Genomic DNA, 23979 nt, shown 5'->3' on the forward strand with positions numbered 1-23979 from the left:
GACCCCAGAATGGTAGCTCCACCAACAGTGTACCTGGTAAAGCTGTAGACAATGACAGCCATGAAAGCAGCCAGGAGAGGGGCTGTACTCTGCACAGCTACAGGGACAGAGCTGCCAAATCTGTGGGAGACCACCTCTTGCGTCAGCATGAACTGGATGTGAGACAGAGTCAAAAGAGATAATTTTGGAACTTTAAAGTTTGATAATTGCCCTATTGGATTTCAGACTTGCATGGGGCCTGTAGCTCCTTTATTTTGATCAGTTTCTCCAATTTGGAATGGGTGTATTTACCTAATGCCTATGCCCCCGTTGTATCTAGGAAGTAACTAACTTGCTTTTGATTTTACAGGCTCTTATGTGGAAGGGACTTGTCTCAGATGAGACTTTGGACTTGGAATTTTGAGTTAATGCTGGAATGAGTTAAGACTTTGGGGGGCTGTTGGAAGGGCATGATTGTGTTTTCAAATGTGAAATCTTGAGATTTAAGAGGGGCCAGGGGCAGAATGATATGGTTCGACTGTGTCCCCACCCAAATCTCATCTTGAATTATAGCTCCCATAATCTTCATGGGTCATGGGAGGGACCCAGTGGGAGGTAATTGAATCATGGAGACAATTACCCTCATGCGCTTCTTATGACACTGAGTTCTCATGATATCTGATGGTTTTATAATGAACTTTACCCCTTTTGTTCAGTTCCTCTCTGTCCTGCCACCATGTGGAGAAAGATGTGTTTGCTTCCCCTTCCACCATGATTGTAAGTTTCCTGCAGCCTCCCCAGCCAAGCTGAACTGTGAGTCAATTAAACTTCTTTCTTTTATAAGTTATCCAGTCTCAGGTATGTCTTTGTTAGCAGCATGAGAATGGACTAATACACCAGTTATCAACTTCTCTTCATTCCTCCCTCTCCCTTACCTTTCCTGGCCTCTATAACCACCAATTTATTCTCTATCTTCATGGGATTCACTCTTAGCTTCCACATATGACTGACAACATGCAATGTTTTTTTATGGCTGAATAATACTTCTTGGTGTATATGTACAACATTTTCTTTATCCTTTTGTCCATTGATGGCACTTAGGTTGATTCTGTATTTTAGCTACTTAGAGTAGTGCTGCAGTAACCGTGGGAGTACAGGTGTCTTTCCAATATATTGGTTTCTTTTCTTTTGACTATATATACAGTAGTGGAATTACTGGATCATATGGCAATTCTATTTTTAGTTTTTTGAGGAACCTTCATACTGTTCTCCATAATGGCTGTACTAATTTTCATTTCCACTAACAATGTACAAGGGTTCCTCTTTCCCCACTTCCTTGCCAGCATTCATTATTGCCTGTTTGATAAATGCCACTGGGATAAGTTGATATTTCATTGTAGTTTTGATATGCATTTCTCTGATGGTTAGTGATGTTGAGCATCTTTTTAGATACTTGTTTGCCATTTGTATATCTTCTTTTGGGAAATGTCTATTCATATCTTTTGCCTATTTTAAAATCACTTTATTCGATTTTTTTGCTATTGAGTTGTTGAGCTCCTTACATAATCTGGTTGTTAATCCTTTGTTGGATAGATAGTCTGCAAATATTTTCTCCCATTCTGTGGGTTGTCTTGTCACTTGTTGATTGTTTCCTTTACTGTGCAGGAGCTTTTTAGCTTGATGTAATCTCATTTGTCTATTCTTTCTTTGGTTGTCTGTGCTTTTGAGGTCTTACAAAAAATCTTTGCCCAGACCAATGTCATGGAGTATTTCTCCAATGTTTTCTTCTAATAGTTTCATAGTTTGAGGTTTCAGATTTAATTCTTTAATCCATCTTGATCAGATTTTTGTATATGGTGAGAGATAGGGGTCTAGCTTTATTCTTCTTCATATAGTTATCCAGTTTTTCTAGTATCATTTATGTTAGAAACTGTCCTTTCCCCATTGTATGTTATTGGTAGCTGTGTCCAAGATGAATTGACTGTAAATACATAGATTTATATCTGGGTTGTCTATTCTGTTCCATTTGTCTATGTGTCTATTTTTATGCCAGTACCATGCTGAATTGGTTACTACAGCTTTGCAATAAATTTTGAAGTCAGGTAGTGTGGTGCATCCACTGTTGTTCTTTTTTGGGATTGCTACAAGTATTCTAGGCCTTTTGTGGTTCCATATACATTTTAGGATTATTTTTTCTATTTCTGTGAATAATGTCATCGGTATTTTGATAGGGGTTTCATTGAATCTGTAAATTGCTTTGGATAGTAGTATCATTTTAACCATATTAATTATTTTAATCCATGAGCATGGAATATTTTTCCATGTATTTATGTGCTTTATAATTTATTCCATTAGTGTCATATAGCTTTTCTTGTATTTGTCATTCACTTTTTTGGTGAAATTGATACCTAGGTATTTTAATTCTTTGCAGCTATTGTAAATAAGATTGCTTACTTTACTTTTTTCAGATTGTTTGCTGTTGGCATATGTAAGTGCTACTCATTTTATTGTTGATTTTATATCCTGTAATTTTACTGAATTCATTTATCAGTTCCAGCAGTTGCAGCGTGCGTTCTTAGGTATTTCTAAACATAGGATTATGTCATCTGTGAACAAGGCTAATTTGACTTTTTCCTTTTCAACTTACATTGCCTTCATTCCTTTCTCTTTCCAATTACTCTGGCCAAGACTTCCAGTGCAATTTTGAATAAAAGTTGTGAAAGTGAGTATCCTTGTCTTGTTTCTGATCTTAGGGGAAAGGCCTTTTATTTTTCCCTATTCAGTATAATGTTAGCTGTGGGTTTGACATATGGTCTTTATTATTTTGAGTTATGTTCCTTCTATATCAAGTTTGATAAGAATTTTTATAAAGGATGTTGAATTTTTACCAAATATATATTTTTGCATCTATTGAAATAATTATTTAGTTTTTGTTCTTAGTTCTATTAATATGATGTATTACATTTATTCATTTGTATATGTTGAACCATCCTTGCATCCCTGGGATAAATTTCATTTGATCATGGTATATGATTTTTTAATTGTGATACTGAATTCTGTTTGCTAGTATTTTGTTGAGGATTTTGGCCTATGTTAATCAGTGATATTGGCCAGTATTTTTCTTCTTTCATTGTGTCTTGTTTTGGTATCAGGGTGATGCTGGACTCATAGGTTGAGTTTAGATGTATACTCTCTTCAATTTGTTTGGAGAGTCAGAGTAGCATTGGTATTAGTTCTTTAAATGTTTGGTAGAATTTAGCAGTGAAGCCATCAGGTCCTGGGCTTTTCTTTGATGGGAGACTTTTTACCACTGCTTCAATCTCATTACTCATTATTGGTTTAGTAAAGTTTTCTATTCCTGGTTCAATCTTGATAAGTTATATGTGTCTGAGAATTCATTCTTTTCTTCTAGCTTTTCCAACTTGTTGGTATATGGTTATTCATAATAGTTTCTAATGATTCATTATATTTATGAGATCTCAGTTGTTTTGTCTCCTTTTTCATTTCTGATGTTATTTATTTAGGTCTTTTGTTTTTCTTAGTCTAGCTTTTAGTTTGTTTTTCAGTTTGTTGACTTAGTTTGTTGATTTTAGTTTGTTGATTTGGGTCTCTTGCTTTTCTTAGTCCAGCTTTTAGTTTGTTGATTTTGTTTATCTTTTAAAAAATAATTTTTCATTTTATTGATCTTCTGTACCTTTTTAGTCTCAATTTATTTCTGCTTTGATCTTTCTTATTTCTTTCCTTCCACTAATTTTGGATTTGGTTTATTCTTACTTTTCTATTTCCTTGAGGTGCACCATTAGGTTATTTGAAATCTCTCTATGTTTTTGATATAGGTATGTGTTGCTATAAATGTTCCTCTTAGTACACTTATGCTGTATTCCATAGATTTTACTATGTTGTATTTCCATATAAATTTGTTTTAAGAAATTTTAAAATTTCCTTCATAATTTTTTTTTATTGACTCAATATGTTCAAGAGCATGTTGTTTAATTTCCATGTGTTTGTGAAGCTTCTGAGATTCGCTTTGTTATTAATTTCTAGTCTTATTTCATTGTGGTCACAGTGATACTTGATGTGATTTCTACTTTTCTGAATTCTTTCAGACTTGTTTTGTAGTCTAAGATATGGTCTAATCTGGAAAATGTTTATGTTCTAGTTAAAGGAGTTTATATTCTGCAAAGTTGGGTGAAATTTCTATAATTGTCAGTTAGACCTACTAGGTCTAATGTGTAGTTTAACTCTGATTTTTGTTTTGTTTTGTTTTAGATGATCTGTCCATACTGAGAGTGGAGTGTTAATGTTCCTTACTAGTACTGTACTACAGTCTGTCTCTCCCTTCTAATCTACTGATGTTTGGTTTATATGCTTGGGATCTCTGGTGTTGGGTACATAGATATTTATAATTTTTATATCCATTTGTTGACTTGGCCCCTTAATCATTATGTAATTACTTTCTTTGTCTCTTTTTATAGTCTTTGATTTGTAGTCTATTTTTTTTTCCAAGATGGAATCTTGCTCTCTCGCCCAGGCTGGAGTGCAGTGGCACGATCTCGGCTCACTGAAGCCCCCACCTTCTGGGTTCAAGCAATTCTCTGCCTCAGCTTCTCAAGTAGCTGGGATTACAGGCGCCCACCACCATGCCCAACTAATTTTGTTTTGTTTTGTTTTTTTGTACTTTTAGTAGAGATGGGGTTTCACCATCTTGGCCACGCTGGTCTTGAACTCCTGACCTTGTGATCCACCTGCCTCGGCCTCCCAAAGTGCTAGGATTACAGGCGTGAGCCACGGGGCCTGGCCGATTTGTAGTCTATTTTATCTGATATAAATATAGCTACTTCTGTTCTTTTTTGGTTTCTAGCTGCATGGAATATCTTTTTCTACCCTTTTACTTTCAGTCTATAGGTGAAATGGGTTTCTTATTGGCAGTATATAGTTGCATCTTGATTCTTTATCTATTCAGCCACTCTGTGCTTTTTAATTGAGTCAGTTTACATTCAGTGTTCTTATAGATAAGGACTTACTACTCCAATTTGTTGTTTGTTTTCTGGTTGTTTTGTAACTCCTTTCTTTCTTTCTTATTGCCTTTCTTTGTGATTAGGGGATTCTCTCTGGTAGTGTATTTTAATTTGTTGCTTTTTATTTAATTAATTAATTAATTAATTAATTTTTGAGATGGAGTCTTGCTCTGTCACTCAGGCTGGAGTGCAGTGGCGCAATCTTGGTTCACAGCAACCTCCGCCTCCCAGGTTCAAGTGATTCTCCTGCCTCAGCCTCCCAAGTAGCTGGGATTATAGGCGCATGCCACCACACCAAGCTAATTTTTGTATTTTTAGCAGAGACGGGGTTTCACCATGTTGGTGAGCCTTGTCTCGAACTCCTGACCTTGTGATCCACCCAACTTGGCCTCCCAAAGTGCTAGGATTACAGGCGTGAGCCACCGTGCCTGGCTGCTTTTTATTTTTAGTGAATCTATATCAGTTTTTGTATTGTGGTTACCATGAGGCTTATGAAAAACATCTTATAGATACAACAAGCTATTTTAAAGAGATGACAACTTATCTTTGATCATAAATAAATGCATAGAAACAAAGGAAAAACAACAAAAAGCTCCTTAGACTTTATCGCTGCCACATTTTAACTTTTAGTTGTCTTAATTTATATGTTTTTATATTACCTATCTTTTAACAGGTTGCTATAGCTATTACTGTTTTTGATAGATTTGTGTTTTGGGTTTCATACTAGAGTTATGGGTGGACTCCATACCACAATTACAGTATTATTTTGGGTTTTTCTTTGTAATTTTACCAGTGGACTATATATCTTCAAATATTTGTTGTTTTCATTGATGGTGGCTTTTTTTGTTGCATATTACTGTTTCTTTTTTTCTTTCAGATTTGAGGAACTCCTTTTGCATTTCTTGTAAGACATGTCTGGTAGTGGTGAATTTGCTCAGCCTTTGTCTGGGAAAGACTTTATTTCTCCTTCATATTAGAAGGATAACTTTGCTAGCTGCAATATTCTTGGATGGCAGTAGATTTTTGTTTTCTTTCGGCACTTTGAAAATGTCCTTCTTCTTACTCTGTGCCCATATGGTTTTCATTGAATGAAGTCTTTTAACAGATAAATTGGAATGTCTTTATTCATTTTGGCTTCTTTTCTCTCTCTTTGTTCTTTGTCCTTGACATTTGAGAGGTAGTTGTTTTTGTTTGTTTGTTTGTTTTGTTTTTGTCTTTGAGACAAGGTTTTGCTCTGTCATGCAGGCTGTAGTGCAGTGGCATGATCATGGCTCACTGTAACTTAAACCTTCCAGGCTCAAGCAATCCTCCCGCCTCAGCCTTCTGAGTAACTGGGACTATAGGTATACACCACTATGGCCAGCTATTTTTATTTTTTTGGTTTTTTGTAGAGCTTGGGTCCCACTGTGTTGCCCAGGCTGGTCTTGATCTCCTGGCCTCAAGGAATCCTCCCACTTTGGCCTTCCAAGGTGCTGGGATTACAGGCGTTAGCCACTACAGCTGACTCTGGGGTAGTCTTACTTGGTTCAAATCTACTTGGTGTTCTCTGACCTTTCTGTACCTGGATAAACTTATATCTTTCTCATGTTTTAGGACATTTTCTGTTGTTTCTTCTATGAATAAACTTGCTACCCCTTGTTGGTCGTCTCTCTCTCTTTCTCTCACGAACATTAATAATTCTTAGATTTGGTCTTTTCAGGTAATTTTCCATCTTATAGGTGGTCTTCAATGCCTTTTTTTCTTCATTTTTCTCCTCTGACTGTATTTTCAAAATAGCCTATCTTCAAGGTCACTGATGTCTTTCCTCTGTTTCATCCATTCTATTGTTGATAACCTCTAATGAATTTTTCAGTTACACGAATGTATTTCTCAGTTTCAAGATTTGCATTTTATTTTTAAAAATTATTCTTTCAACCTCTTTGTTAAGTTTCTTCAATAAATTTGTGAATTGCTTTTCTGCATTAGCTTGGAGATCACTGAGTTTCCTTAAAACTACTATCTTGAATTCTTGGCCAGAGAGCTCAAGCATTGCTGTCTCATTAGGGTCAATTCCTGGTTTCCTGATTTGTCTATTTCGAGAGATCATGGATGGTTCCCTGTTTGCTGTTATTTCTTGTAGATGTCTATGCCTTTGCATTGAAGAATTAGTTATTTATACCAGCCTTCTCTGTCTGGTTTGTTTTGGTTTTTATTGGATATATTTGTAGAGAGTTTCTTTACTGCTAGGTTGCTGCCTCCTTTTTGGCTCTAGGTGGTACCTTAAACCAACAGGGGTGATCCTAAAAGGGATGTTCCAGCAGTGTGGAATGGGAAGGCTGGTTAGGAGTTCATGCCCAAGGGACCTATTAGATGAACCCCCTACAGCATGGTGATGTTGAACAGTCACTCTGATTTGGTGTCTTCTTTGTCCAAGTTACAGAGCATTTTCCAGAACTGGGTATGGTAGTTCCACCTTCCTGCTTTGTTTATGCCTGTCTTCAGGGTAATACCTCCGTTCATACACTCGCAATGCTTCACATGGGTTAAGGCAGGGACAGGTCTCCTGCCAGGGAACCCACAATGGTGGGGAAACCAGTTTTCACCGTGAGCTCACTTTTTCCAGTGTAGAAATAGTGAATTTGGGGGAAATTTTCCACATGCTTAGTGTTGGGCAGAATGGGGGAGAGGTATCATGGATGTGGATATCTAATTCTCTTACAGTGTTCTCAGAGATTTTTCACTTCTCTTTTGCTCTGTGAACTGTCTTATTTTCATATTTAAATTCTGGGATATTTCTGATGAAAAGTTTGGTGTGGTGTATTTGTTTTTTGTCTTCAGGAGGTTGTAGAGAGTGAAGCTAGCTTGCTTCTATGCTGCCATTTTGAAACCACCGTCTTTGTGCTTTTAACATACCTATGCCTTTATATTTGAAGTGAGTTTCTTGTACAAAAACATATATTTTGGTCTTTTATTTTTTGGTTTTGGTTTCATTCTGAAATTTTCTCTATTTGAATTGGTGTTTTTAGAGAATTTGTACTTATATTTGGGTTTCCATCAATTGTTTTATTATTTGATTTCAATTGTTAACTATTTTTTATTCCTGTTTCTCTTTTCTGCCTTCTTTTTACTCATTTGAACCTTCTCAGCATTCCAGTTTTGTTAACCTAGCATGTTTTTGATTATGTCCCTTAATCTAACATTTTAAATGGATGCTCTAGGAATTAAAATGAAATCACTTAACTTTGACAGTTTACTTATAATCAATGTCTTACCACTTCAAGTGAGATGTAGAAACCTTACCAGTATATAAGTCCTTTACCATCTCTCCTTAATTGGTAGTTGTCTTATGTACTACATATCCATACATTAAAAATCCCATCAGAAAAATGTAACAATTTTTGTTTTCAACCATCAAATGTATTTTAAAGAGCTTGAGGATAAAGAACTCGAGTAGATTTAACCAGATATTTACCATTTCTGTTCTTTCACTCCCTACATTCAAGGTTTCGTGCTCACATCATTTCCCTTCTCTCTGAAGAACTTCCTTCAGCAGTTCTTTTTTTTTTTTTTTTTTTTTTTTTGAGACGGAGTCTCGCCCTGTCGCCCAGGCTGGAGTGCAGTGGCCGGATCTCAGCTCACTGCAAGCTCCGCCTCCCGGGTTCACGCCATTTTCCTGCCTCAGCCTCCCGAGTAGCTGGGACTACAGGCACCCGCCACCTTGCCCGGCTAGTTTTTTTTTTTTTGTATTTTTTTAGTAGAGACGGGGTTTCACCATGTTAGCCAGGATGGTCTTGATCTCCTGACCTTGTGATCCGCCCGTATCAGCCTCCCAAAGTGCTGGGATTACAGGCTTGAGCCACCGCGCCCGGCCCCTTCAGCAGTTCTTTTAGACCAGATCTGCTGGTGTGAATTCTCTTATTTTATTTTATTTTTTCCTGCAGAGAATGTCTTTATTTCATTTGTCTTTATTTCTGAAGGTATTTTCACTAAATATAAAATTCTAGGTTGACAGTTCTTTTGTTTCAACACTTTAAACCTGTTCTTTTTCCTTCAGGCCTCCATGGTTTCTGATAAGAAATTCACAATTATTTGAATCATAACTAGTCATTGTTTATCTCTTCTTGCTTTCAATTTTTTTTCCTTGTCTTTAGTCTTCAGCAGTTTGATTATGTCTCTTAATTTTGATTTCTGTGGGTGGGTTTATTCTATTTAGTGTTCCCTGATATTCTCAAATATGTAAGTTTATATTTTTCACTAAATTTCAAGAGTTTCAGGTATTATTTACTGTAATTTTTTTTCTGCTTCATACTTTTTATTCTCTTAAGTATTCCATTGACATAAATATTAGACCTTTTATTATTTTCTCACAAGTCTCTGAGGCTCTGTTAATTTCTTTAAATTTTTTGTTTTTCAATTTGGATAATTTATTTTGATCTATTTTCAAATTCAATGATGTATTCTGTCTTCTTTATTTTACTTTTGAGTTCATTCAAATTTATATATATATGTATATATAATGAGTTATTGTATGCTGTAGTTCTAAAATTTTAATCTGGATCTTATATTTCTTTGCTGATAGTTTATACCATCTGTTCATTTCAGAAGTGTGTGGCTTTACTTCTTTTAGCATTTTTGTAATACCTGCTTTGAAGTCTTTGATAATTCCAACATCTGTACTATCTTGGTTTTGGCATATGTTAATTATATTTTCCTATGAAAATTGACATTTTTGTATATTTTTGAATGTGGAGTAAATATGAATTATATCCTAAACATTTTGAATATTGTATTATGATATAAATCATATATATTATATTACATATAAATCTTTTGTAAAATATTGATATTTTTAGTTTAGTAGATAATCCACCTGGTTCATTTTAGGCACAAGTCATGACTGACTTATTTTCTGTTGTCATGTCTGTTTCATGTCAGTTCCATATATAAAGTTTGTGTGTGTTGTTTGGATCTGTCCTATAGGGGGCCAGTCTGCGATTAGGGAGGTGGCCTATCCATAGTTCTCTTCTTGTAGCCTTTGAGATGTTGTGTCTGATTCATAAATATACAGCCTAGGGGTAAGCTCCAGAGTTCATAAACAACTCTGCGGTCTTTTTCATGAGTTCTTCTCTCTCTGAGATCTCCTTGGTATAGTACTTTGCAGGTCCCAACCTTCCTTGTTCTGATCCTCTGGCCAAAGACTTGAGATTTTAATTACCTGGTCTGCTGCACATGCACACTTTTGCTGTTATAAGGTACAATTAAGTTCCAGCTTCTTAGTGCCTCAGGAGAAAGAGAAAGACAATCTTGAAAGTATAAAAGGCTAACAAATATAAGCTTAATAGCACTGAGTTTAAAAATTGTAATCAGAGAATATAAATGGATATCCACTCTGTATCCTTGTTTTGTTAGACTCTCACATTGTGCTAAAGCACGTTCTGTTTGTTTTGAACACATTTGAAGAGGGACCTTCGCTCTCTGCTATGGTACACACACTCCACTTCAGTTTTCTGCCTGGCCTCTTAAAACATTAAACAATTGGACTAGAAAATCTGCATGATCTTTTTTAGCTTTAGATATCATGATTCTCAGGCAGCTTCCCTGGAGATCATATTTGTTAGCAGAAAACTCTATGCTAGGGATCACTAGAAACAAAGGATAAATTTAGGAGGGGAACCAAAGGAGAGCTTTTCCTTTCCTTTTGAACTTGACTTCTGGTAACTTCCTAAGCATCATATATTAAATTATTTTTTCCCATATAAAGTACAATCTCACTAGACATCTGTTTTCTTCTCCTATCAAATTTTGAAGTAAAAATGAATTACTGCCAAAACAAAGTCAAAAGAATTATTTTATACTAGTCTGAAATAACATCATCTAAATTACGTGTGTTGCATAACCTTATGTGGAAAACTTTTCCCTTGTGGGTAGATGTTTTTCACCTATGAGTATAATAAATCATGTATGAAAATAATGGAGGATATTGGTATGACTCGGAAAATTTTAAAAAAATATTTAGCACCTAGGAAAAATAATCGACTGTTTAAACATTTTAAAAAGTATTCTAACATTATGTACTCTGCTTCCCTTTCTCTCTGAACGGACTACTGAAATTAATATTTAGGAAAGGTGGATAACGATTAGTATAACTGAGGCTGAAGAGAAATTCTTCATTATCCAGGAAGATCATCTCTGTGATGGCAGAGAAAGGAAGGACAATCTTGCTGGGCAATCAGGGCAGCTAGTTCAAGATTATTCTCATAAATAGTTGTTCCTTTGTCACTCCCCCAACATACCTTGTTTTGCACCGTTATAAGACAAATAATGCAAATATGAGATATTATACTAAATCTTGTCCTCACTTTTACTTTTGTATAACATGCTAGGATTTAGGTTTTACAATGCCTTAGAAATAGTATATTCTGCTATAGTATATGTCCCAACTAATTAATTTGCCTGACCTTAATAAGCGTTTTTGCATTTTCATTTTAAATTTGAATTTCAAACTTAAACATAATCTTTATGAACAGTTGTAATGATCACCATCTCATATACATACAAAAAAGACAGTCAAATTTGAGCTATATTCAGAGTTATTTCAGAATTCATTAAAGACTTTAACCTCAGAAATTATTTTTCCTTGGTACCCTGATGTCAGACTTTTTTATTTTTATTTTTTAATCGTTTGTTTATTTTTAAACTTTGTGGTTATATAGTAGGTATATATAGACCTCTTTAATAATTGCAGTACGTGCTAATCAACTTTTTCCCCATATATCTTCATTCCTTCCATTTCTTCATTAAACTAGTTTTCATCTTTACCAATAAAGTGCAAGACTTTGAAATGAACAAGTATTTGGGTAGAATGATAACTCGAAGTGAGGACTCAAAGTGAAGCAGTCAATTGGAGGAACCTGCCTGAAAGACTAGAGTATAAAACCTGTTTTAATATGGAAAAACAAAAATGCAGAAACCACATTGAAAAGCAGCAAGTGGGAAAGGGAAAGGAAGAGAACAAGAGAAGGAAGTAGGCTTTCATGGACTCCTTCATAGCAATAAATCTCAATCACCTGGAGCTCTTTCTTTTTCAGTGACTTTTATTTCTGCCTGTAGAAATTGTTATATGTAGATAGCAGTTTAGAATGAGGAATACTACTATGTTTCCTATTTTTAAAGATTTGTTGTATTGATTAAATTGAACTTTCATAATAATTGGTAAGGTGAGAAGATAATGACTTCTTCTAAACTCAGATATTGCCTTATTTAAAAATGAGCTAGTATTACAAAAAAAAAAAAAGGAAAAAGCAAACATAAAGCACCTTTGTCAATAATTTGCTTGGTAATGAAGTTGGAAGATTTTGCAATTAATTTTAATTGATCAACCTGATATTGTATTTTGTATTTATCTTATAATTCGCTACTAATATGGGTACATTCTGTTTCTCAACATTAATAATATGTGGATATTTATATACATGAAAAATTAATATAGACAGGCATTATGAGAATCCTTCACAATACAGAAAAGTTCAATAAGTATGTTGACTGTGTAATATGTTTTAAAGTACATTAGTCTCAGGGTTAAATAAAATGTCTATAGTTATTCACTGGTACAATTTATTTAGGGATTAATTCATTAGACTCCCTATTTTCATTCCTTTTCCTTGGAAAATGTACCTTTGAAAACAAGTTTTGCCAAATTGATCACGATTGGCTCTGCTTAATGTATTTTATTAAAACCTTTAATCACCTTAAATCAATTTCAATGGATTCATTTTACTTAAAGAATCTTTCCTTGCCTATTTTAAACAAACTGACTTAGACATGATTCATTGTTATCTTCAGGTTACTGTGTCTTTTGTTTTTCTTATAGGATCTTATTCTTCTCTGTTGTATATTTATATGTAAGGTTCCACCAAAGAAGAATCTCCTTGGTGTATGTGACCTTCAGACTGTCAGGAAAATGTTACCTGTTGGCATAAACAAACCACCACATCTTAGTGGCTTTCCACAGTAGAAGTTCATTTCTCCCTCACTGAAAGTGCAGTGGTGGTATTTCTGATGTGGACAGCATTTATCATGGTCTTTCAGGTGCAGAGGCTCCTTATAACTTGTGACTCACCACCATCCTCTAGGGTCTCTGAGGCCTCTGTATTTAACCTTCAGATGAGAAAACAAAATGGAGAATTTTACCTTGGGGTTTTAATGACCAGGCTTATAAATAGTGCTTATCATTTGTGCTCTCATTCCATTGTTCAGAACTTAGAAGACCACACCTAACTGTAGGGCAGACTGGGAAATGTGGTCTAGTTAGGTGCCCAGGAAGAAGACCTTGTGTTTTCTAAATTTCAGCCACATCATGTTTTTTTCTTATCCTTCTTTTTTTCTCTTAAAATAATACTGATTTTCTTTTTGTTGAATTTAATCATTCATTCATTCAACAGATGCTTAATGAATGTGTACTACATGGTGGGTACATACTATTCTAGGCACTTGGGATGTATCAGTGAACATTTCTCATTTGGAGTTTGTCTGATTTTTTTTCATGATTAGATTCAGGTTGTGCATTCTTGGCCAAAAGCTACTGCTGGTTCTTTAATGCATTTGGTTAAATACATACTATCTTTTACATTCTAAAAACGACACACAGCTTGGGAGTAGTTGAATATGAAAAGTAAGGTTACAGCATACTTACGGAAAAGGTATGTCTAACATTATGTAATTTTAATTTAAAATGTGCTTAATAGCTTCTACTTGACATGCCCACCCAGAAAAGAATATATTTTTATATGTAAATCATGTACAATACAGACATATTGATAATCTTTACAGTTACTATTAATGACTCATTAATATAAATAAAGCTTATTTTCTCCATATATCAGAAAAGAAAAAGAGATGTACTTATTAGAAGACTTTGGTAGGTAAAATTCTCTAGACCTGAGATTATAAGATTTTTAAACTTCTTGCTAGGCTCTGAGCTTCTTGAACTTAGGCATTCAATCTTATTTATGTGCTCTCAGTACTTATCATAGTGCTGAATAGCAGCAGTAAAGATTATAGCTAGTGTTTCTTGTATGCTCCTATGTACCAGATAGTGCTGAAGCATTTTACATGCACAACTCTATAATGTAGATACTATCATTATCTCTAATTTATGGTGGGGACACTGAGACATATAGAGTTACATACCTAACAAGTGGCAGTCAGTATTTAAACTCAGGCATTCTGACTTCAATGCTCATGCTCCTAATTTCTATACTACTGTAGACTCTGGAAATGTTTGCTGAGTGGATTAATGAATGTATGAAGAAAATGGAGGTGGTAGACCAGATATGCCTTCTGGATCAAAGAGTTTATGATTCTGTGATATGATACTTGTGATTCTTTGGGTTTTATTCCAATTGGATTATAATGGGTTTTATTCCATTTGATAAAATTATTAATTTTATGATGCTAATCAAGTTTTATAATACTTTTTAGCTACAGGTGAAAAAAAGAAAACCCTATCATGACCCATCTTATTATTTATGTGATTATTTATTCATTATTTATTCATTCATCAGATAGGTATCAAGCCTCTACTGTGTGCCAGGCCTTGTGGTGAAAACACTTAAGAACAAACAGCAACAAAACCTAAACCCATATAGAGTTCATAGTCTTAGTGGTGGAGTTGAAATTGATATAAACTATGAATGATTACCCAAATAGAAATTAATTCCTATGTTGATAAGTGTAGTTAGAAAAGTACAAGACTTTTATTAGCGTATATAAAGGGAGGACTCAACTTGATTTGGGTAGTCAGGAAATGCCTCCCTGAAGAAGATGTTTAAGTTGAAAGCTTGAGTGGAAATCAAAAGTTGAAAGCTAAGTTAAAAGAATGAGCAGCAGATAACGAGGGAGGGAAGAGGGAAAAAGACTTATTCTAGGCAGAGAGTATGTGAACTGAAGCCTGATAGAATGTGATGTATGGATTTTTCTCAACAGGTATCTATCAAGCTCCTATTGTGTGCCAGGTAAGATGAGAACTGAAAAAGGGCCTTGAATAAAAAACTGGTCATTGGTGCATTGATGTCCTTAATGTAGGCAGGCATTGAATTGGTTGGGGGTGGAGGGGTTAAATGGGAGATAAGGAAGTAGAGAGAGTATTGTTTTATATTGGTTAAAGTCATGATTAATAGCTACTGGTTTTTCCCCAGGTTGGGCTTACAATTCTGTTCCTCAGTTTACATCCTCCATGGTCAGGTCTTGTTCTGACTTCCCAGCAAGTAATGGATTTGTCTCATTGTTTATTGTATTCCATGATACTCCTATAATTCTGCTTTATAGCACAGTAGAGAAGAGCTTAGACTCTTGAGTCAAAGTAGATTGAGTTTGAATCCTGGCCTCAGAACTTGCTGACTGATTTGACCATGAGTATTATATAAACATGCTGAACCACAGCTTCCTCAGAGGTAAAATGGAGCTATTAATGGTATCTCCCTTGTAGCATTTTTGAAGGGACTAAATAAAATTTTCTGTGAATCTGGCATAGGGTAGTGCCTCAGTTAAAAATAGTAGTTTTCCCCCCCGTATCTTGACTATTGTGAATAATCCTACAATGAGTAGGGGAGTGTGGACATCTCTTCAACATACTGATTTCAGTTCTTGGACATTGAGTGCTGGATGAGATGGTAATTCTATTTTTAGTTTATTTTTTTATTTTTATTTTTTTGAGGAACTGATATGGGAGTGGGGCAGGGAAATGCTGGGTAGTGAAGAGTGTGGGGTCCCTGGCGAGGACTCCACCCTTGGACCTGTACCCACGGACTTAAGTGAGGACAAGCACTACTGTTTTCAAACCCAAGTGTTGCCCTTTCCAAGACCACTCTGGCCTGCCATGCCCTCCCCGCATCCTGTGCCTATAAAAACCCCAAGACCCTAGCGGGCACATACAAGTGGTTGGATGTTGAGAGGAACACACTGGCAGGAAAACACACTGACAGAAGTCGGCAGGCCATCCACAGCAGAATGACGCGGATGCCAAATGAAATTCAGCCAACGGTGGTTGGAGGAGAGCCTGGTTGCTAAGCGTCCGGACTCCAGGGGAAGACCATCTTCCCACTCCATCCCCTGTCTGGCTCCCCACCCATCCACTGAGAGCTACTTCCACCACTCAATAAAACATTGCACTCATTCTGCAAGCTCACATGTAATCCAATTTTTCCAGTATACTAGGGCAAGAACCCCAGGATACAGAAAGCCCTCTGTCCTTGCAATATGACAGAGCGTCTAATTGAGCAGATTAACAGAAGCCGCCTGCAGATGGCCAAGCAGAAAGAGCACACAGTAACACATGCCCACTGGGACTTCAGGATCTGTAAACAATCCTAGACACTGCGGTGGTGTTGGAGCCCTATGACTTACCTATCTGCATGCTTCCCCTAGAGGTTTGAGCAGTGGGGTGCCAAAGAAGTGAGCCACCCCCTGTCATATGCCCTGAGGGGGGATAAGGGAAAACTCCTCCCATTTCAAAGCCTTTATACTGTTTTCCAAAATGGCTAAACTAATTTACGATAACATTTGTTAAAATAACACTTTGAAAAACTGTCAGTTTTGTTGTTATTGTTCTATTTCTAGTAGCTAAGTCCCCTTTAACAGTCTTTATAAAATGAATATAGTGATAAATTATTTTAAAATTTACTAGAAAATAGTTTGTCATTTGAATAAAGTAGGTCTCAGGACATTTGTGCCTTCTCAGAGCTCAGTTCATGGCAGTGACTGAGAAGGAGATTATTAGGTTCATGATTTTGAGGGTATGGGAGAACTGGGATTGGCTGAAGTCTTACTACTAGGGTTTTCTTCATCTAGTTAGTTGACAGGAGCCAATGTAATTATCTGTTGGGCATTCTGCCCCACGACTCCTCCATCATTGCCATTGGCTCACTCATGACTTTGGGACCAATATTCTTCATAGGGATGGGAAAATATGAAAGTTGCCCCATCAGTAGCTCAGTGACTCAGCTGTCGGGACTTTGGACACTGTATATGTACTGCAGTGTTAATAACTGAGCACTTACTGTGTTCTTTACTAATGTCCTGTATGACTAAGGTCTTGCCCTCCACTCTTACCTAGAACTAGGTTCATTCTCCTCAATTCCAGAGCTGAAGTCTTCCTAAGATTGGGTCTTTTCTGTTGCCCTCAGTGACTTTTGATTCTGATTGCTTCCTTTCCTGGATCTCCACTGATTCTATACTATCAGGCTCCACCCTGAAAGAATTCATCTGCCTGCTAGGATCTGTGTCTATTGCCACTTCAGACCTCTCTGATGTTGAGTACTTACCTGCCTATGCATCACATCATTGTCTAGGGTTATAGCTTTGCAAATTACTTGGTTTCCCCTCATGAGACTTTGTGGTGATTGGATCCTAGCCAAACCAAGTCTGCTCTGTTCTGCTTCCAGCCAATCCCAGGTTCTGCCGTCCTTGTCCTTCTCATGGCCTTTGCATCATGAGATAAGGAACTCTGTAAAGCAATTCTGCCTTTGGACCCATAAAATTTTGAAGTTTGTATTAGCCACATTTTAAAACATACAAAGAAGCAGCTGACATTAATTTTAATTTACTCCAATGTTTTGTTTGTTTTATATTATTTATCTAACTGAATATATACAAAAATACCATTTAAATATGCAACAAATGTAAAAATACTAGTAAGATATTTTTTCATGCCAAGACTTTGAGATCTGGTGTGTATTTTATACTTTGTCATATCTCAATTCAGAGTAGAACTGCTGGAATGTAATTCACATTTAGCGTACCTCATAGGTGGTGGCTACTGTACTGAATAGTGTTGTTCCAGAAATGGATGGGAGCATCTGTCATTCACAGGCAGAGAAGAAAAGCCCATCTCTGATACACTGAATTTCAACTAAGAGGAAATCCATATCCTGACATATCTCTATATGTCTCTTGCATTATTTACAACTCTGACAACTACATTCCTGGCCACTATAATTCTTGTTACAGTATGCATTTATGCATGTAATTAAATAACCTCATTTATTCATTCATTGATTTATTTGCCAAATATTTATTGGGAATGTTCCAGTTGTTCCTGGCACTGTTCTAGCTTCTTGGAATACATCAGTAACAAAAGAGAGAAATATTTTGCCCTTGTGGATTTTACATCATACCAGGAAGAAGCAGGTAATAGATCACTAATAATAAATAATTATATAACATGAATGTTTGAATGTGATAGTGGTATGTAAAAAAGGAAAATTAGGGAAGCCTAAGTGGGTTGATAGTCTGGGATGGGGAAGTGAGTTGCAGCTTTAAATAGAACACAAAATATACAAGATAATAATATAGAAGATAATAGAAGAAATATAGAAAGAAGAAATATAGAAGATAATAGAACATAAATGGAAGATGAAGAAGTAGGTGATGAGATCACAGAGGTTACTGGGGTCAAGTCAGAACTCTAGGCGAGGTGCTGTCTGAGATTCAAAGATGAGTCAGACAAAGCCCCATTCTTAAGGGAATCTATCGGGAGCAACGTAACAAATATATTGATAATTATGATGCAATGCTAAATATAACAATTGTCATGAAAGAATTTGCAAAAGATACCACAGGAATTGAAAAGAAGATTCCTAAAGAAGGCAATGTGGTGGAAGAAAGAACATGGGCTTTGAAGTTACATAGACCTAGATTTGCATCCCAGCTATCATCTTACCTGCTGTCAATTGGATGAACAATGATCCTGGATTGCCCAGGTCAGTCTGGTTTTAACACTGAAAGTTCTACATCCTGAGAAACCACTCATTCTCAATTTTAGCACTGAAAGCCCAACATGAGAAGCGTCTCAGTCCATTTTTACCATTGAAAGTCCCCACTTCAGTTCCTGGCAATCTAGTTTGGTTGGTTTGTGTGACTCTGGGCCTGAATCCCCACAATTAAGAATAAATCCAATCTTGTGTGGCTGACTTAAGGATTGTATATAAAATACGTAAGACACATGGCACATTGGAGGCAGTAAATATGTGGTATTTGTTATTTGATTGATGGGGTCAAAGGAAGACTTGATGGAAGTGGTAGGGTTTGACTTAGACTTTGAAAGAATAATGAAATCTTATTTGATATAGGGCAAGAAAATGCTTAACTGGCAAAGAGGGATAGAGATAGGGAATAGGACAAAGAGAACAGGATGACCCAAAACACAGGAAAAGAAAAATTGTGGGGCATCTTCTAGGGATTGACTAATGTAGCTCACATTGCATTAAGTGTGGGATATGATAAGTACAAGAAAGGATTAAGGTTTAGAAAGGTGATTTAGGGTTTCTTCCTATACATCTTAAATGCAAAGAAGAGGAGTTTTTAAATTCAAATTGCAAATACTGTTAGATTTCCCAGGTTTTATCTTGGTAAATATATTTAATGAATGCTTACTTGTGTTGCTATTAAGCCAGATAAGCCAAGCTCAGAGACATAATTTCCGTTTTTTAATAGAGTGTTGCAGAGTCATATTGTTCATGAATTACACGTAAATTATGGTGAGCTGTGCTTATTTGTAGTCTGTAAAGAGTGGTATAGCATGAAAGTTATTTCATAGCCATTTTTATTTTTATTGTTATTATCTAACATTTGGCATTAGACCTAAGTGATTGATTATTTTAAAATACAGATTATTCACTGAAACTTACAGCAATGATCCCATGAACACATATTAAACTTTCACAGTAGGATAAAGTATATTTCAATTCTGTGGAAGCAATCAAATGATCAATAAGTTTTTGGTTGCATGAAAATTGGGGTTTGTCTTAGTCCTTTTGTGCCACTATAAGAGAATATCTGAAACTGGGTAATTTATAATTACAGAAATATATTGGCTCACAGTTCTGGAAGTTGGAAAATCACTGGCATCGGTCTGATGAGGGCCTTCTTGCTGTGTCCTTCTATGGCACAAGGTACAAGGACAAGAGAACAAGGAGGGGGCCAAACTCACACTTTATAATGGCATATGAATCCCGCCTCTGAGGGTGGAGCCCTCACTCCCCATCACCTCACAAAGGTCCCATCTCTGAACACTGCCACAACTGCAACCAAATTTCAACGTGAGTTTTAGAGGGGAGAAGCATTTGAACTATAGCAGGGTTCAGCTTCAGAATACCACATTTTATTAAGTTAGTAGATTAACTCTGCTGTGCTTTATTATTTTTTTTCTTGTATTTCTAGGTGTTAAAAATGTCTAGCACCTTGTAAGGAGAGAGTGTGTGGTATAGTGGTTAAGAGGGAAAACTCTTTAATCAAACTGCCTAGATTTGGAAAATGGCTCTCCCTGGTGGTGACCTCTTGCTGCAGTGCCTATATCTCCATTCAAGGAAGGATTTGTTAGCCCCTCTGGATTGACGAAGCTGTAGAGAGCCCCCGTGCCCAAGTTTATACTGCCCCTCTACGCCGCCCACCACCACCCAGTGGTAGCCCACATGCATTTACTGATTGAGCCAGTGGTGTAAAGACCTGGCCATTTTTGCCTAATGAAGGACAACACCAATGGGCCATTTTTGCTCTAGCCCTGTGGGGTTTGTTGTTGAAATTATATCACAGATGAACATCTCTGCCTGTGAACTCTCTATACCTTCTCCTCTCTCTCTCACAGATATTGATCCCAAGGGTAATCTCTAATAAACAGTTCTACATAGCAAACCTCATATCAGAGTCTGATTCCCAGATAACTCAGTCTGCCACAATTGATGCCTAGAATGATCTGAGAAAGCAGGTAATAAGATAGGGTTTGGTGGTGAGATTGCTTGCTGCCTGACTGGCAGTGTTAGCCCCATCTCTGAGGTTTTTGGAGCACAGACAACCCTGGACATGTGGTGGTGATCCTATAGTTAAAATTTTTACTGGTGGTAAATTGGGCTAGTAAATGGGTAAAAGGGGATGCAGTAGTTGATTCTATATATCAAGCATCCACAAGTATGGGGAGAAAGTAATGTTAGGGGAAGTGAAATTGGATGGCTGTTGCTAAGCTCATTTGACCCTCCAGAAAAAGAGAACAAAAGACAGACTGATTAATAGCCAATTGAAAGCCAGTGTGCAAGCCAGTGGGCTTCCTTCCTGTCATACAAACAGGCCCTTGTTTCCTGCAGAGGGAGGTCAGAGAAAGCTGGATCCGGCATAGTACTTAATCATCAGAGTGGCTGAGCCCCACAGAAGATTAAACTCCCAGTCAAGGTAAGTCTGCCATGAAGGAATAGGACACTGGCACATGCAACAGCAACATCTGGGTTGTTACTCCAGAACTTTTAGACCCCTAGACTCCTCTGAAACTTCTGATCCTTCAGAACTGGCCAGCTCTCTCTCTTAATAGCTACCACCAAATCCCTTGTATTTGCAGGCAGTACAGAGCGGTCTCTTCTTTGCAAGTCAACATGTGACCCCTCAGAATGTCTCCTCATATCCCTGCCACCACCATGAATAAAACTAATTAGGATTAAATAACAGTGTAATCAATCTGGAAAGTACTGAGCTTGGAAATGGAGGAAAGGAACTATACCCCAAAGGAGCTCCATGACCCAGCTAGACTGTGGACAGGAGCCAGGGGAGACATGTGGGACTGGATTCTGAAGGGTGCTTATCAAAGGGGCAGGAACATAAGAATGAAGAAGGAGAGTTTGATAATTCTGGGAGTACACTCCCCAGATATAGAATTTATACCCTGATAAAGACCCCAGGAAATGGTGAGGAATTGTTATTACAGTGGGCTAGAAGCATGGGAAAAGCAATGGCCCATGCTCAGTGGGGTTGAAATGCCAGATTTGCTATTGAAGATGGTGAAAGAAGGGATTTAAAAATTCAGGGAACTGGGCATGTAGCGTAAACATTCTATGTAAGGCTGGAAAACCCACAGGATGATTAGGTTTCAGGAAAAGGGACAGAGAATACACCATTTACGAAGGCTATAAAAATTGCACCAGCATCACTAAGAAGTTCCGTCAAGACTCTTCTCTCTAGGCCAGAGCTGGTGATAGGAGAGACCAATCCAGAACTGGTCTCAATGATAGCAATGGGGATAATAGGAGCAAACCCATTGAAACCAGGTGGTAGCACTGAACTTTTAAGATCCAGGTGAATGCAATTATCATTAAGACGGTTAAGGTCAGAGAAGCAGTGAAGGGGGAGTGATCCGCAGATCATTCTGAAGGTGCTGAATAAAGCACACGTTGCTAGGGCAAGATAAGAGGCAATCCAAAAAGACAGTGCTCAACTAGCACCATCAGAAGAAATCACGTATGGATGGTCAAGGAGACTGAGTGTAGTTTCCCCACAAAAAGTCATAATCACTAGCCAAATGTTTGAACTAGAGCCTGCATTTGGACCTAGAACCCAATGATGGAAGAACCTTAGGAAGAAGCTCCTAAGGGAGCTGGCAGTATTTCAGTAAGCAATGGCAGTAATGATTCTCCATCCTTCCCCATTGGAAGCAACAACCATGTTCCAGGGTAACTGAACATAGGGAAAGAGAAATACACAAATGTTTGGAAGATTGTTAGACACAAGGCCTGAGTTGACACTGATACCTAGAAACCTGAAGCATCACATGTCCTCCTACACTCCCTCTTTTCCTCTTCTAATCAGTATACATGGAATCCGCTCAATAAATGGAGTTCTAGCCAAAGTATATCTCAAAGAGGGACTTTTGGGTCGTTAAGCTCACCAGGTGGTCAGTTTTTTGGTCACTGAAGGCACAATTTAAATAGGTATATTTGATATTCAGTACAACTATTACATTGGACCTTTAACCTGTGGGATAAGAGCTATCATAGTGAGGGAAGGCCAGGTGAAAACTTTCGAATGCTCTCCCCTGCCTCATCCAAATTAATGAATCAAAACAATATTACATCCTGGGGTACTGGGAGTGGTGGAAATGAATACTGTCCTAAAGGTTCTTTTTTTTTTTTTTTTTTTTTTTTTTTGAGATGGAGTCTCGCTCTGTTGCCCAGGCTGCAGTGCAGTGGTGTAATCTCGGCTCACTGCAAACTCCGCCTCCCAGGTTCACGCCATTCTCCTGCCTTAGCCTCCCGAGTAGCTGGGACTACGGGCACCCACCACCACACCCAGCTAATTTTTGTATTTTTTGTAGAGATGGGGTTTCACCTTGTTAGCCAGGATGGTCTCAATCTCCTGACCTCGTGATCCACGTGCCTCAGCCTCCCAGAGTGCTGGGATTACAGGCGTGAGCCACCATGCCCGGCCTGTCCTAAAGATTCTAAATGACACTGGAATGATGTTTCACATCATATCTTCATTTAATCCCCAATTTGGACCCTAAAGAAACTAGATGGATCCTGGAGGATGACGTATGCTATCATAAACTGAAACCAAGTAGTAGTGCTAATTGTAGCCACCACACCACATGTGACATCTTTGCTCAAGCAGATGACATGCCCTCAGGCACATGGTATGCAGACCTTGATCTGGCAAATTTATTCTCTTTTTCCTGTCAGAAAAGAAAAACAGAAAGAGTTTTAGTTGTGAAAAGGACAAGAACATACATTTAACAGTTTTGCCTCAGTGGTATAACTGCCATTCTGTCATGATATGGTTTGAAGACATATGAACTGTTGTATCAATAACATCAACCATTTAATATATGCACCAAATATGCACTGGATAGTGAGAATTCTAAGATGCTGTCACAGACTGCTGAAGTCCCAGCTGAAGCACCAGTTTGGAGGTGTATATTATGAAGATGAAATACTGTCCTCCAGGATTTAGTGTATATCTTGAGTCATATCGTTATACGGCACTGTGTTCTCAATAGGAAGAATTCATGAATCCAGGAACTAGGGGGTGGAAAGAGGAGTGGCTGTGCTTGTAATCACTCCCACAAATCCCCTTGGGAAACTTGTGCTTCCTGTCCCTACAACTTTTGTATCTGCAGTATGATCTTCACATCAACTTTGGGATTTGCAGTTCTCATGGCCCAAAGAGGGGACACTTTCACCAAGGTTACATA

This window comes from Macaca nemestrina, chromosome 12 (genome assembly GCF_043159975.1).
Source record: "Macaca nemestrina isolate mMacNem1 chromosome 12, mMacNem.hap1, whole genome shotgun sequence".
Classification (NCBI taxonomy): Eukaryota; Metazoa; Chordata; class Mammalia; order Primates; family Cercopithecidae; genus Macaca; species Macaca nemestrina.